Here is a 16173-nt window from a genome sequence, read left to right as displayed (position 1 = left end):
AATTCCCCCAGCACATTGAAGCCTCTCTGCTCTGAGTCTCCCTGCACTGCTCTATGTTGTGTTGTGCCTGAGCTGGCTTACAACTTAATCCCCCACCTCACTGTGCCCAATTGATACAGACCTTTCCTGAAGTTCTAAGATCTTTCTGGAAAATTTTACACTCCAAATATTTGTGGGTTCTGTCAAATATTTGATCTGAGAGAATCCAGGAAGAGATTAGAGAAAGACACTCTCTCCATCTTGGGTCAGCCTTCTTAAAGCTAAGATTCTTAAAATCCTTTTCTCACTAAAATCTAACAGAGTAATCAGTACCAGTATCATTAGTCTCACTTATCACATAATTGAGTCTTTGAAAGGTGAAGTAAGCTACCCTGGGTGGCACATTTTGTATATTTGAGCACTGAGTTTTGAGCTTGAATCTTTTAATACCAGTCCATTTACTACCCCCTCCATTGCTTCTTCCCTTCCTGTACATTTCAGTATTCGTTGCTCTAATATATAAATTTTTTATATATTTTAAGACTTCTATAGAATGTCTTTTTGACAAATTCGTTTCAGAAGACAATTCTTCTCTTCTTAAATCAAAGGTTCTGAGATGTGCTGAGCAATAGCAAAAGTGTGCTCAAAATAACTTGCTGAGTCAACACAGCTCACAGAGTGATCTAGTTTCCTTTTAGTTTCCATTTGGACAACCTTACAGGTACATCCAGATTGGCAAAACTATTTGGGTTGTCAGATTTCTTTAACCCTCGCAAACAAAATAAATAAAGTTATCCTTTCTAAAATGATACAGCCAATAAATATGATGAAAATACTAGAAATATTTAGACATTTTAGCATTTCCTGGAAAGGGTATCAGAAGATAAATGATATGAAAAATACATTTGGAATCATGACTTATTCTCTTCATTTTTTTCCCCTGACCAGTGTGTGTGTATATCTGTGGTTCAGGGAATAAGATTAACATTGCAATTCTGTAGACTAATATATTTCCATCCTTATAAAGATGTATAAATTGTTAATGAGATTCTATGCCATTATTGAATACTATATACTTCATGAAAGTTACATAATTTAATAGCGTACATATCAATGGCACTGGAAATAAATATAAAAGTTTGTGGATAAGGGAGCATCAAAAATCTATTGATTAGTGGTAATCACATACATTTTAATATAGTACATGACACATACAAGATGAATTTTGGTCACCCATATTATGCTTTTTCTCTTTGACTGAGTTGTCATTTATGGATATATGTAATGGGCTGAGACTCGAGTTGATGCACTGAGGTCCCAAGCATATGAGGCTAAATAGTAATTGGACCATACTCTATTAATATATAAGCTTGGAGAAAGAATGGCCCCCACCCACTCTTTGTGCAAGTCCTGATGTGTTATATAGGAAATGACGATTTTGGTGGGTGGAGGCAGGGGGGTGGAAAAGGAAAGGGAAGGAGAGACTGCTGGCTGGTGTCTTGTCAAGCTGCTCGCATTGCCATTGCAATGGCCCTTCAGCTCAGATCTCTCTCTGCTAGCTGGCTTCCTGTTGCAGCTGCCCATATTGCTATTGCAATCTTGTTTGCCCATATTGCTATCACTATCCTTTTTCACCTCTTCACTTCAATAAAGATTGAAGAGTTTTCCCTTAACCTGAATTCCTGATTCCAGCTGATTTTAAATACGCAATCATCACAAATAATAATAATAATAATATGAAAAAAATCCAGCAGCAAAAAGTAGAACAATGAATCTTACTGAAAAATCTGTGGATAATAAACAATATTTGGGATTCTAAAACAAAGGCATGAACTATATGAGCACAATTACAAAACACATCAGAAAAAATAAACCTAGATCTAAACAATTGGAATTGTCCCAAAGATTCACTTACTGAATTTACAAATGATAAATTTCTCTCCAATTATTTTCATTTAGTCAGGAGTTTTATTTTATCTATTTCTGCAGCAGACTAACAATAAATATCAAATAAGAATGACAGGAGAGTAATTTGTCTTAGATTTGTTTGTATCTGAACTCCACTAAAAAGATGAAAAGCAAAAAAAAAATATGTATCTAAAAGATGACTATATGAGATGTATAATAAAATAATAATAATTTATCTCCTTGTTTGATACTTCATAGATGATTACCTATAAAATAACAATCACAGGATATTACCATGTTGTAGGACAAAGTCAACTTCATTGTACAAAAAAGAGGAACATCAGAAATAGTTATAATAGATAACATCTATACAGAATTTAAATTGTGTAAAAAGGTTTTACATATTATGTCATTTGAGCCTGATAGCAATCTTGTGGTGTCAATACTACAGATGAAGAAACAGACAAAAAGGAGGATTAGGCATCTTGTTCACAATCAATAATGTGACAGAAAAAAATAAATAAACAAGGTATTCCAGATTCCACAATGGCATTGCATTCTCTATTGAATATGTATCACTAACTTTCTGGCAGTGACTTTTAATAAATATAGCCATGAAAGTAAAACTCAGAATTTTAAAAAGCATAAAGTTCAATCCTCCCTCATTTCAAAAATTAGAAAATTGAGATGCAGAGGGGTTAATTGTCTGTTCAAAATCACCAAGGTAGCAAGTGATACAGCTGGAATTTAAATCAAATCAGATTCTTTCCATTGCTACAATTTTATCTTGGGATGGGATATTTGAAAAACCTTTCCACCAATACAAAATCCTAATTCAGGATACTTTTTGAAAACTCACGTAAGACATTTGTTAATATATGCCTGTTGATAGCAGACTTTATATCAATAGTAATCAAAAAAATGAGTGTATGGCTATGATTATCATAATAATGTCAATGATAATCAGTAATCTTCCTATTAATTAAGTATTTTTAATTCTTGTACACTCTGTTTCTGTTTCTTCATCTGTCTCAAATTATAGGTTCCTTGAAAGTAAGCTTGAATTGCACATTGTTACATTTATTTAGCTAATCACTAAATTTCTGAGGAGGAAATGTCCCAAGAGGTAATTGAGTTTTAAGGGGTTCTTAATCCAGTAACAAGTCCCTGGAATATAATACATACTAAATAATTACTTGCTAGCTTTACTTGATTTGACTGGAGTCCATAAATATCCAAAGATTTTTTTAATGAATTTCATGGAACCAAGAACTTAGCTTAAAAATATGCCTTTATTTGCATTGACTTCTAACTAAAATTTAGAATTCATTCCATTAAAAATGTAAGCAACAACATTATTCTGAAAAGACATCTATGCACTTCACATGCTGTATTATTGGAAACTATGATATAAAAAAGTGCTTAATAACTGCTATTCTCTTATTCTCTTATGCCTTATAGATACCTAAGCAAGGATCACTCTACCATATTCCAAACAAGCACTGATATGTTCTCCAACTGAATACCTTTAGCAAGTTAATTATTTCCTAAGGCAACTCATTCAAACTTTGCTTAGCTTTAACTGTTTGAAAATCAAAATTGAAGTCATTATTAATCAAACATAGATTTTATATACATGTATACATACATATATATATATATATATAGTTGCTAAAATATATACAATATATATTGTATATGACCAATGGAGTGTCAGATTATTTTTAGGTTCTTTGTGTTATTGCTAATATATATATATATATATATATATATATATATATATATATATATATATATATATATATATATGTATATATATATATATATAAATCTGGCACTCCATTGGTCAAATAATTTTTTAAAAATGCCTAAGACAGGACACCTGCCTCCTCAAAGAGGTGAATGAGAAAAAGTCAACTTTTTCAACTTGTTCTATCAAGCACTTATTTGTAGCAATAGAAGGTCATCATATAGAATACTGTCCTGAGCCTCAGAACACCACAGCCCCCTGCAAATAGCTTCCAGTTGGAGTCCGAAGCTCCAAATAGATTGATTTAACTTTCTTCACTAACAAGACAGTTTTCATGGTAAGCTTTCTTCCCATACCTCCTTGAACTAACTAGCCTCTGATGTGTGTGTGTGTGTGTGTGTGAGTGGGTGGGTGGGTGTGGGTGTGTAATCCCCACGCGCGAGCAAGCGCACTCCCCCTCCCTTTGGTAATCGCAAAGCTTTGTAAATCCTTCAGGCATGAATATTTGCTGACTGTTGTCATACAATGAAGTTGACTTTGTTGTCCCAGATGCTGAAGTCCAGAATCAATGGACACAATTAAGTCCTAGCAATGAGATCTCCTTCAATTTTAGCTCATCTAATGAATGGTGATCCTATAGTTGAGCCCTGATTATATACTGTCTCTAGCTATCTTGTTTGTGGAATTTTTGTTTCCTTAGTTACATTGTAAGCACTTAAAGGGCAGGGAATATGTTTAGTCCATCTGTCTTCAGCATATATATATGTATATATATAAAATTCAGTAGGAAAAAAACAGTAGAAACTCTAGAATAATGTAATATTGTGTCTACAAAATGCTATGTACATTGTATACATTCTTTCATTTCTTCTCTCTGTTGTAAGAACCAACAATTCTTTGAGATAGGAATGATAAATATTTTGTCCAATTCCAAAGATAATATTAAAGTTCTAGAGAGGTTAACTGACATACGCAATATACAGGAAAGGGTAAATCCAAGATTTGAACTACTTTAATCTGACATCAAGTATGGAACTCTTTTCTGGAACACTAAATCATGTCTCTATAAATAAATGCCTGCCAATATGGTATGCTTTATTCTCATTATTCATTTATAATGTTTATGAATATCACCATTTTGAAGACATTTTTCAATAAAGAATTCACTTGAGCTAACATTTTAACTTAAGGATCTTTTCATTATGTTTCTTGGCATTAGTAATACCTTTATGCTGGTTTTTGTCAGTATATTCTATTTTAGACAAAAAAATCAGTAAAGGAAAAGGCCATGATCAAGACATGACAAAGGCAAAAATTAGAAGTAATGGCAGAATATATATATATTGTATTAATGAGGAGATCTACAGTTTAAGTCAGTTTCTTGACTAGGTTCCCCTTGTTATTAGATATGTGTTAGAGTAGCTAGCATATAGGTTAATTGGTGTATAATGCTTTTGTTCTTCAAATGTTTTCCAGTTATATCTCCCCTTCATAACCCCATTTACTTTTTTTTTTTTTTTTTACTACAGTGGTGTCCCATTTCCTTCCTTTTTCAAATGAGGAAAGTGAAGAAAAAAATGAGTCACATACCTAGTAAATATCCAACACCTTATTTGAAATTATGAAAAGTAGTGTTCTTGATTTCTGACCTAGCACTCTATCAATTGCACCTCTTAGCTGCCCCAGTACTGTTAAAAGATTGAACTAAATAAATTCAGGTAGAAACATTAGTATATTCATTTCTTTATTTCATCAATTCATTCATCAAATATTTATTGAAACTTTGCAATAGGTGATAGACATTGTCCTAAGTTATAGAGGAAATACAGATTTATAAGTCACCATATCTTCTAAGGAAACATTCCAATTTAGTAAGAGGGACAATATATAAGCAACAATGACTTTCAAATAAGTGTATGGAGATATATATATATATATATTAGATGTCATAAGCATGATAGAAGTGGAGTAGAGAAGTTTAGGAAGAGAAGAAATCACTAATTGTAGTAATGGATTTATCATAGAAAAGAAAATGTGATTTGAGATGAGTAAGTTATGGGGATAGGAGATGTGGAAGTTGAGCAAAATATGAGCAAAACCATAAACTGAAAAATGGAAAGGCATATTTGTAGAATGTAATGTAGATCAAATTAGTTCAGTATACAATGCATAAAAAATAATGGGAGATGAAACTAGATTAAACACTTCATGCAAAACCACAATGCAATTCAAATTATATTCAACAAAGGGACTAGAAATGATAAACTAAAAAGCAATTGTAACTTAAATAATCTAATTCTAAAGAATGAGTGTGTCAAACAACAAACAAACAATTCATAATTTCATCCAAGAAAATGACAATAATAAGACAACATAGCAAGATTTATAGGATACATCCAAAGCAATTCTCAGGGGAAATTTTATATCTCTAAATAGCTACATTAATAAAAAAGAGAAAGAGGAGATTTGCAAGTTGGGCATATAACAAAAAAAAAAAAAAAAAAAAAAAAAAAAAAGACAACTCAAAGTAAATACCAAATTAGAAATTCTGAAACTCAAAGGAGAGATTAACAAAATTGAAACTAAGAAAATTATTGTTGAACTAATTAATAAAACTAAGACTTTTATGAAAAATCAAAAAAAAAAAAAAGATAAACCTTTAGTTAGAAAAGGAAAGAAAAAAAATCACCAGCATCAAAAATGAAAAGGCTGAACATAACACCAATGAAAAATAATGTGTTGCAATCATTCAGAACTATTTTGTCCAACTATATTACAGCAAGTCTGACAACCTATTCAAAATAGATGAATATTTTTTTAAAAATGTAAATTGTCCTGACTAATATCAGAAGAAATGAATTTCTTAGTTTCATTTTAAAAAAATAAATTGAACAAGTCATCAATGAACACCCTAAGAAAAAAAATCTCCAGGGCCACATGAATTTATCAGGGAATTCAATCAAACATTTAAAGAACAATTGTTTCCAATACTATGTAAACTATTTGAAAATATAGGTAAAGAAGGAATTCTCCAAATTCCTTCTATAACACAAACATGTACTAATAGCTAAACCAGGAAAAGCCAAACAGAGAAAATAAAATAAAATAAACCAATCTCCTAATGAATATCGATACAAAAATTTTAAGTAATATGTTAGCAAAGAGATTACAACAACTTATCAGCAGGATAATAGACTATGACTAAATGTATTTATACCAGGATTGCAGGGCTGGTTCAATATCAGGAAAATATTATCATAATTAACCATATCAATAACAAAAACAACAAAAATCTTATAATAATCTCAATAAATGCAGAAAAACTTTTTTGACAAAGTACAGCACCCATTTCTATTAAAAACACTAGAGACCATAGGGATAAGGAGACTTTTCTTTAAACAACAAGCAACATTTATCTGAAATCAATAGCAAACATTATTTTCAAAGGAGGGAAGGTGGCTACATTCTCAATAAGATCAGTGGTGAAACAAGAATGCCCATTATCACTAAAATCCCTTAATACTTTACTAGAAACATTGGCTTTAGCAATAAGAAAAGAAAAAAGTAATTAAAGGAATTAGAATAGGTGATGAGGAAATTAAACAAATCCTCTTTGTAGATGATATAATGCTATACTTAAAGAATCCTAGAGAATCATCCAAGCACCTACTTGAAAAAATAGCTTTAGCAAAGTTGCAGTATATAAAATAAACCCACACAAATCATCAGCATTTCTTTATATTACTTGAAAAGCCAACAGCAAGAGATAGAAAGAGAGACCCTATTTAAAATAACCGTAGACAAAATAAAATGTTAGGAGTTCTGCCTGTCAATACAAATCCAGGAACTAATTGAACTCACTCACAAAACACTCCTCAAACAAATAAAATCAAACCTAAACAAATGGACAGATATCAATCATTTATGACTAGGCTGAATTATAATAAATAATAATAAAAAAGAATATTTTACCTAAATTGTTCAGTGCCATAACAATCAGACTGCCAAAAGATTAATTTATAGAGCTAGAAAAAATAACAAAATTCATCTGGAAGAACAAAAGTTCCAAAATTTCATGGGAATTAATGAAAAAACTACAATTTTTTTGTAGCCATATCAGACCTAAAACTATATTATAAAATAGCAAAACCATTTGACTAAGGAATAGAGTGGGGGGTCCTTGGAATATATTAGATACACATAATACAATAATCAAGACTATAGTAATCTAGTGTTTGATAAACCCTCAAACTCCAGTTTCTGTGATAAGAACACATTATTTCACAGCAATCTCTGGGAAAAATAGAAAATAATATGTTAGAAACTCAATATAAACCTTCATCTCATACTTCGTACTAAAAGGAGGTCAAAATGGGTATATAATTTTTGTTTAAAGGGTGATATTATAAGCAAGTTAGAAGAGCAAAAGATAATTTATGTATCAGGTCTTTGGAGAAGAGGGAAATTTATGACTAAAGAAGAACTGGAGAATGTTATGAAAATCAAAAAATGGACAACTTTGATCACATTAAATTAAAAATTTTTTGCATAAACAAAACTAACACAAACAAGATTAAAAGGCAAATATAAAGCTAAGGGGGGAAAAAAAAAACTTTTTTAAACCTTGTGTTTCTAATAAAGGCCTTGCTCTAATAGATAGATGGATAGATAGATAAGATAGATCGATAGATAGATAGATAGATAGAACTGTGTCAAATTTATAAAAATACAAAACATTCCCCAATTGAAAAATGGTCTAAGGATATGAACAGACAATTTTCAATTGATGATATGAAAACCACCTTTTGTCATATAAAAAATGCTCTAAATGACTATTAATTAGTGAAATGCAAATTAAAATAACTCTGACATATTGCTTCATATGAATCAGAATGGCTAAGATGATAGGAAAATATAATGAGAAAGATTGGAGGGAATATAGGAAAACAGTGACACTGACACATTGTTGGAGGAGTTAAGAAATGATCCAACCATTCTGGAAAGCAATTTGAAATTATGCTCAAAGAGCTGTAGAACTGTATAAACCCTATGACCCAGAACTGCTACTATTGGGTCTTGTTGTGATACAGGAACCACCTGCCTGTGGGTGCTGGACATCTAATTCAGACCTGTAGAATGGATCTCTTTATATGAGATTATGATGATGATGATGATGATGATCCAAGAAAACTTAGAGGCAGTTGTGTTCTCTGACATCTCTTCTCTTCCCTCTTGCCTCCAATTTATTTCATTCTCAATCGACAAGGAATATATGTGTTAGTAAAGGCTGCTTTGCAACTCCTTCAAGTGTTATGATCCACAGCTGTGGAGGCTCTCGGAGAATTGACCTACACCCTCACTTAGGCATGGTCCTTAACAGGGTCTGTATCCCAAGGAAATCATAAAGGAGGGAAAGGGACAAACACGTGCAAAAATATTTATAGCAACTATTTTTGTGGTGTCAAAGAATTGGAAAATGTGTAGATGACCATCAATAGTAGAATGGCTGAATAAATTGTGTTATATGAAGGTAATGGATTATTATTGTTCTGTAAAAATTATTAATAAGGTTATTTTAGAAATGTCTAGAAAGACTTATATTAAGTGATGCTAAGGAAAAAAATAAGCCAAACCATGAATACATTTTACATAGTAACAGCAAGATTTTGCAATGTTCAACTATGAAGGACTGGATTCAGTGATACAAGGCAATCCTAATAAACTTTTGATAGAAAAAGTATCTGCATCCAGAAAGAGAATTATGAAGATTTAATGTTAACATCAACACAAGTTTTGTTCACTTCTTTTTTTCTGATTTTTTCCCCTCTTTTGTCATTTTTTATTTTTATTCTGACTTTTCTAACATAATTCATAAAGAAATGTGTATTTATGATGGACAGAAGCAGCTACACCCAAAGAAAGAACACTGGGAAATGAATATAAACTGCTTGCATTTTTGTTTTTCTTCCAACGTTATTTATACCTTCTGAATCCAATTCTCCCTGTGCAACAAGAGAACTGTTTGGTTCTGCACACACATATTGTATCTAGGATATATTGTAACCTACTTAACATGTAAAGGACTGTTTGCCATCTGGGGGAGGGGGTGGAGGGAGGGAGGGGAAGAATCGGAACAGAAGTGAGTGCAAGGGATAATGCTGTAAAAAATTACCCTGGCATGGGTTCTAGCAATAAAAAGTTATTTAAAAATAAATAAATAAATCCAATAAGCTGCCAAAAAAAAAAAAAAAAAAAAAAAAAAAAAAGAAAAAGAAAAAGAAAAAAAGAAAAGAAAAAGAAATGTGTATTTTAAAAGTTAATGTATGTGTGTCACCAGAAAAAAATTTTTTTTCCTCACTAGAATTTCTCTTTTTGAGTGAAATCACAAGACTCAGGCTTTCTTCTCATTTTTTTCCTTTGTCAAAAAGAAAAATATATACAAGGCATAAGATCATTTTATTATATGATTGTTAATTTAGAGCTGGAAGAGTGATTTTGTTTGTTGTCATTGAGTAGTCCAGTAGTATCAGACTCTTCCTGACCCTATTTAGAATTTTCATAGAATAGAAGCTTGCCAGTTTCTTCTCTAGCTGATTTTAAAGATAGGGATGCAGAAAAATAATAGTAATTTATTGCCTAAAGTCATGCAGCTGATAAGAGTCTGAGTCAGGATTTGAGCTCAAAAATTTGAGTCTTCTTGATTTCAATATCAATGCTCTATCCACTATTTTACCTAATTTCCTCAGAGTAGTTAGCAGAAGCCATCTATTCTACCATTCTCATTTTATGCATGAGGAAGAAAGAGATAGACAGGCAGAAACAGAGACAAAGACACAGAGAGACACAGAGACAAAGAAAGGCAAAGACAAATACACACACACACACACACACACACACACACACACACACCCCTAGAACTTCAAAGTTATTTTGCCAAGTTTATACATGTGGTATCAGATCCATGATTCAAACCCAGGTTCTTTGACTCAAAACACTTTATAATGAGCTCACAATAACAGTAATCCTTCTAGCATAATTTGGAAAGAGATTGAATTGGTAAATAAATTTGATAGTAGTTTTCAAATAATGCCCTATAACTAAGAACTATTATGGAAAATCCTTATCCCGGTTATGGAAAAAAAAAAAAAAGATTACATGTACTTTGATTTACTCAGTCTCTGTCCCTTAACCTTTTTCATTTATCTCTCTTTCTTTCTCTTAGAGAATGACTAAAAAATGATTACATCTTTTGTAATAGAGTGCTACAATTTCTAGGTGATTGAGAACTGAACTTTAGAGCAAGAAAATTGTTCAAATATTCACTCAGAAAATTAATATCCTGTGACTCTGAAATAGTTATTTAGCTTTTCTCAGTCTCAGGCTCCTCATCTGTGAAATGGTAACAATGGAAATATTCCTTCATGGGGTGTTTGCCAAGATCCAATAAGATAATGTATATAATATACTTAAAAGAAATTATAAGCCTCAATTTCTGTAAAAATGTTAGGCCATATTATGACTATAATTATGATTTTCTAGAAGCCATGTTCTACATATGTTAGATCAACTTTGATACAAATTGAAAGCTTGACATAAACCCATATTCCTTCCATCCACCAGAGCTTGGTATTTCTACTTTCCTCTAAGACAAGCACTTTTAATTAGCACAGTGATGTGGGATAGAGGTATGAGCACTAGAAAAGGCATCAGTTCACTTGAATTGATTCTTGGATCTTATACTAACTTGCAGTGTAACACTAGGCAGCCAACTACAACTCCCTCTTTTTCAGAAACTCCATCTGTAAAATGAGAGGGATAGATTCAACTATGTCTAATATCTACTAGCTCAAAGATTCTCTGATTCCCAGGACCATTTTTACTTTGTTGTGTTGACTTAGAGATGAGGAAGGGCTAAGATAGCCATCCCATCCGGAAGCTGTCAGGATCAAACCAAGCAAATAAAATGAAAGGAGAAGAAAGGATAGTAAGAATTATGGCACACACACCAAATGATACATGGCTCAATAGCTTCATATGGGAACCTCTTGACATATTGTCAATTACCTCAGGAAAAATCATAAGAGACAAATAGAAGGTTTCTTTACTATGGCCTAATCAGTTGGGTTTTACTAAACTTCAAGAGATCTTTAGTAGAAATCAGGCTTTTCATATTCTAGTACCTTAAGGTGTTAAACCAATTCTTTCTTAAAATTAGTTAATTTTAGGTTGAGAAAGTAGTTGCCATGAGAAGGATTTTCAAAAAAGTTCAGGTCAAACCTGGTGACAAATTTTTCTATAACACCTTCTTGTTCTTTGCATTTTTCAGAATCCAGATCATGGCAGAATTCAAATTTCCTGAATAATACTCGGATCTGCCTTCTCTAATAATTTCACTAGTAGAATAAAATAAGCTCATAGGTTAGCTTGTTTATGTGTCTCACATCAGTGATGCATGGTACATCACATGATACAAGAAAAGTAATGAAAATATGAGAAATTTGCTAAAAAGGAATTGGCTTATTAATAATTGAAATTAGCTAGAAGACTACCACCCAGACTTTTTTACACTAATAAGAAAGAAATTCAGGGCTTCGTAACTGTCAATGCTACAGAAGCAGAATTTTATTCAGGAATCATTATTTATACTTATCTAATATCATATTCTAACAGAGGTCCTCTTTATCAGCCCCAACATTTCAACTTTACTCCAGTCTGTAAAATTTTGCTCACTCAATTCATTTGCTTGAAGTTATATGTCACTAGATCTCTACCAATCTAAAGTCCATATTGCCCTCAAGGTCCAATTCAAGTGCAGCCTTTTCTTGGGCAAACTTGTAAACAGATGAGGTCTCAATTTCTTTATCAAGAAAAAATAATTGAGCTAGGTTAAGTAGCTTTTGACTCCCTTCCAGCACTAGTGAAATAATCTCATCATTTGTTTATTTTAACATTTTAAGAAATATTGTTTTATCTGGTGATTATTTCATATGTACCTCTTCTTTATCTTCAAGGAATAGAAAAAGTCTTGTCTTATGCTCTAATATGTTTTTAACACAATTTAATTTATTTTTAATACACATTGCTTTATGAATCATGTTGGGAGAGAAAAAGTATAACAAAAGGGAAAAACCATGGAAAAGAAAAATAAAACAGAATAGAAAAGTAAACATAGCATGTGTTGATTTGCATTGTTTCCATAATTCTTTTTTTCTTTTTTGAATGAAGATAGCATAGTCTATACAAAATTCATTGGGATTGCCTTGGATAACTGAGCAACTGAGAAGGAAAGAGGAGGGGAATGGAAAGGGAAGAGAGAAGAAAGGAAAGGAAGGAAAGGGAAGGGGAAGGGAGGGGAAGGAATGATTAATTGATTTTTCTAGTTTTTTTTAATGTCTCTTTTCAAATTAACACATATATTTTGTATCCTCTAGTACAATGTCAGATCCTGAAATATATTTTTTCTTTTTTTTTTCTTTTTGTTCTTTGAATTTCCAGCACTGAAGACAGTGTTTTGCTCTTAATAGACTATTTTTTTAATGAGTTGCTTTGGATTGGAAGGACACAGTGTTATAATGGAAAGAAGGCAAAAGTCAACCTCTTAGAAGCCTCAGGTTTGAATCTTGGCTTTGATACTTAAAACATATATTTAATGGCTAGATAGGGAATATCCTTAGAGGTCATTTAGTTCTAACCATCTTATTTTACAGAAAAGTACATTGAAGTATGTAGTGCTAAAATCACACAGGTAGTATGTGTACTTGGATGATAAAGGAAAAGTAATACAATGCCTTTGATCTTCCTCTTTCTTCATTTAGAAAATGGAGAAGTTAAGACTATTCTTAGTACTAGTTCACATAGGTTTCTTTGGTGACCTCTGAAAGACAAAAGCACTATGACTCAATTACAATATTCTAGATATTCTGAAACTACTAGATCACTAAATCTATTTGACTTTATTTCTAAAGGGGAAGGAGACAAAGGTTTGGAGGCACTCTCATTAACTAAATAAAAACTTGATAATTAATATGCTTATTGATTCATGAATTTAGGGAATTATATAGACCTATTATGGGGCAGCACTGCTATGAATCATGAAAGGCAAACTTTATATATTTAGACTAACTGAGAAAGGAAAACATTTAAAATAAATGAAAAATGTTAAATTAGAAAAATTTTAAATGAGGCTATAATGTAGAGATTTAAGACAATTCCAATAGATTTGGGATATATAAAATGCTTCCCAGAACCAGAGAAAAAGCTATGGAGATGGAATGCATATTAAAGCATACTATTTTCACTTAAAAATTTTTTTTCTTTCTCATGATTTTTCATTTTCTGATTTTTCTTACATAACATAACTAATACGGAAATAAGTTTAAAATGACTGTCCCTGTACCAAATATGTCACATTGCTTTCTGTCTTGGGAAGTGGAGAAGCAGGAAGGAAAGGAGAAAAAATAATCAAACTCAAAATCTTACAAAAGTGAAAGTTGAAAAATATCTTTACCTGTAACTAGAAAATATAAAATATTCTAAAGTGGAGGAAAAATGAGACTGTATTACTAAATCATAAATAGTAACGGGGGGGGGGGGGTTGATAAAGTGTATCAACAACAATAGACCAGAAGATATTGATCTGAGTGAACAGATGGCAATGATTATTCATTGTTTAGCCAAATGCTAACTAGACAAGTGGTTGATGTTCAATGAACATTTACTGAATTGAGTCGAATTCCATCAAAATAATATATATATATATATATATATCATATATATATGCCATATGTACTCCTAATGTGTTGATCACAGTTGTATATCTTAAGTAGATTAAACATTTTCCTTATAGGCTTGCTTAATAAAATTACTTTCTTAAAAAAAAAATAATGTGGTGGTGTTCCTATTGTTTTATTTTATGGAGAATAGAAATCAAAGTCATCCAAGCATGCTGGACATGGCCATTTTATTTAGTTGTGAGATATCTTTTTGAATTTTGACCTAATTAATGCAGCATTCATTAAATACTAAATGTCTGCCAAAACGCAGTCTTCAGGAAAGCCAAATCTAAGGTGAATTTTTGCACCCATAGTTAGCTTATGGGATTCCTATGTGATCTCTTATTGTAATTGTTTGGTTGAGGGAAGTTTAACAGGGACCAGATGTGATCCGTGTTTATTAGCTTAAGTTCTAGTTCAAGCACAAAAAGAGGGGCTTTCCCATGACTGACTCCAGGAATCGCTGTGTTTTTTTTTTTTTTTCCCCTAGTATCTGATATTTTGTCTATCTGATGTCAATACATAGTTTGTTTGGGACACTATACTTTGGTTATTTTTCTTTTAAATGTGTACATTTTTTTCTCCCATAAAATTAGCATCCAAAATTGTTTGCTTCTTTCTTTCTTTTAAACAAACATATCAGACTTATCACATGAAAAGCTTGTTCTTCTAAACAATTTATGAGTATGTCTGCCTGATTGTATTTCCTCTTAAGCAAGGACTCAGCTCTGTTTTTATAAATGATTTATTGTTTTCTTCAGTAGGTACCAGTAAACCAGACAGAAAAATCAAAGTTAATTGAATGCAAAGTAATCAGTTTTTTTAAATAAATGTATGCATATATGTATGTATGATAAATACATATATATATATATACATATACATATACATATACACACACACACACCATACATGGATATATGTGTATCCATATAAATACATGTATGAATATACCTATATATTTGTCTACATGTATATATTCATTTTTAAAACAGAATATTTAGCCTTTCAAATTTGTAGATGTGATTATAAAAGGTACAGAATGGAAAACAGAACTTCTTGTCAGATATGCCCAATCCAGGACATCTGAAAGAAATTAGAAATATTTCAGGAATATTTTTTCCATTCTGTTCCTGTACCCTTGGGCCATTAAAGAAGTTAGCATGTTCTTTGAATATTGGATATGGAGTTGGAAGAAACTGCCAAACACACAGGGCAGAGCAAGAGACTAAAGTTTCAACTGTCCTTACTGATCAGCTATATCAAAGGATCTTTCAGGGACATCTTCCCTGGATTTGTTCAGTCTGTACATTGTTCCATCCCTATAAAGGGAAAAGGAGTCAGGAGCTGGAGAGGCACTTTCCAAAGTTAATTCTTTTCTGACTCTAGGCTATTACAAGATAGAATTACATAGTTGGCTAAAGGAAAAACTGTTAAGCTTTCAACATTTGCTCTTTCTGCTGCCAGACTTCTTTTTCAGTCACCCTCTGCTCCAGCTGATGGCTTTTTTTCTGCTGTTGTCTCTATCAAATTATGTTCTGTGCCCCCTTCCAACTGGCACTTGCTCAGAGCTCTGTCCCAAGAAGGTAATAGAAAAGATGGATTTAAGGGAACTTTATAGGCTATTCCTACTACGAATTTTTAAATTTAAGAATCTCTTCTTAAATATTGAATAGAATGAAGCCTCAATAATAGAATGAGGATAGGTTTTTTTTGTTTTTTGTTTTTTGTTTTTTTTTAACTAACAAAACTGATTAGAGCCTA

This window comes from Antechinus flavipes, chromosome 1 (assembly GCF_016432865.1).
Source record: "Antechinus flavipes isolate AdamAnt ecotype Samford, QLD, Australia chromosome 1, AdamAnt_v2, whole genome shotgun sequence".
Taxonomy (NCBI): Eukaryota; Metazoa; Chordata; class Mammalia; order Dasyuromorphia; family Dasyuridae; genus Antechinus; species Antechinus flavipes.
The sequence above is the reverse complement of the archived record's forward strand: the minus strand, read 5'-3'. Positions refer to the sequence as shown.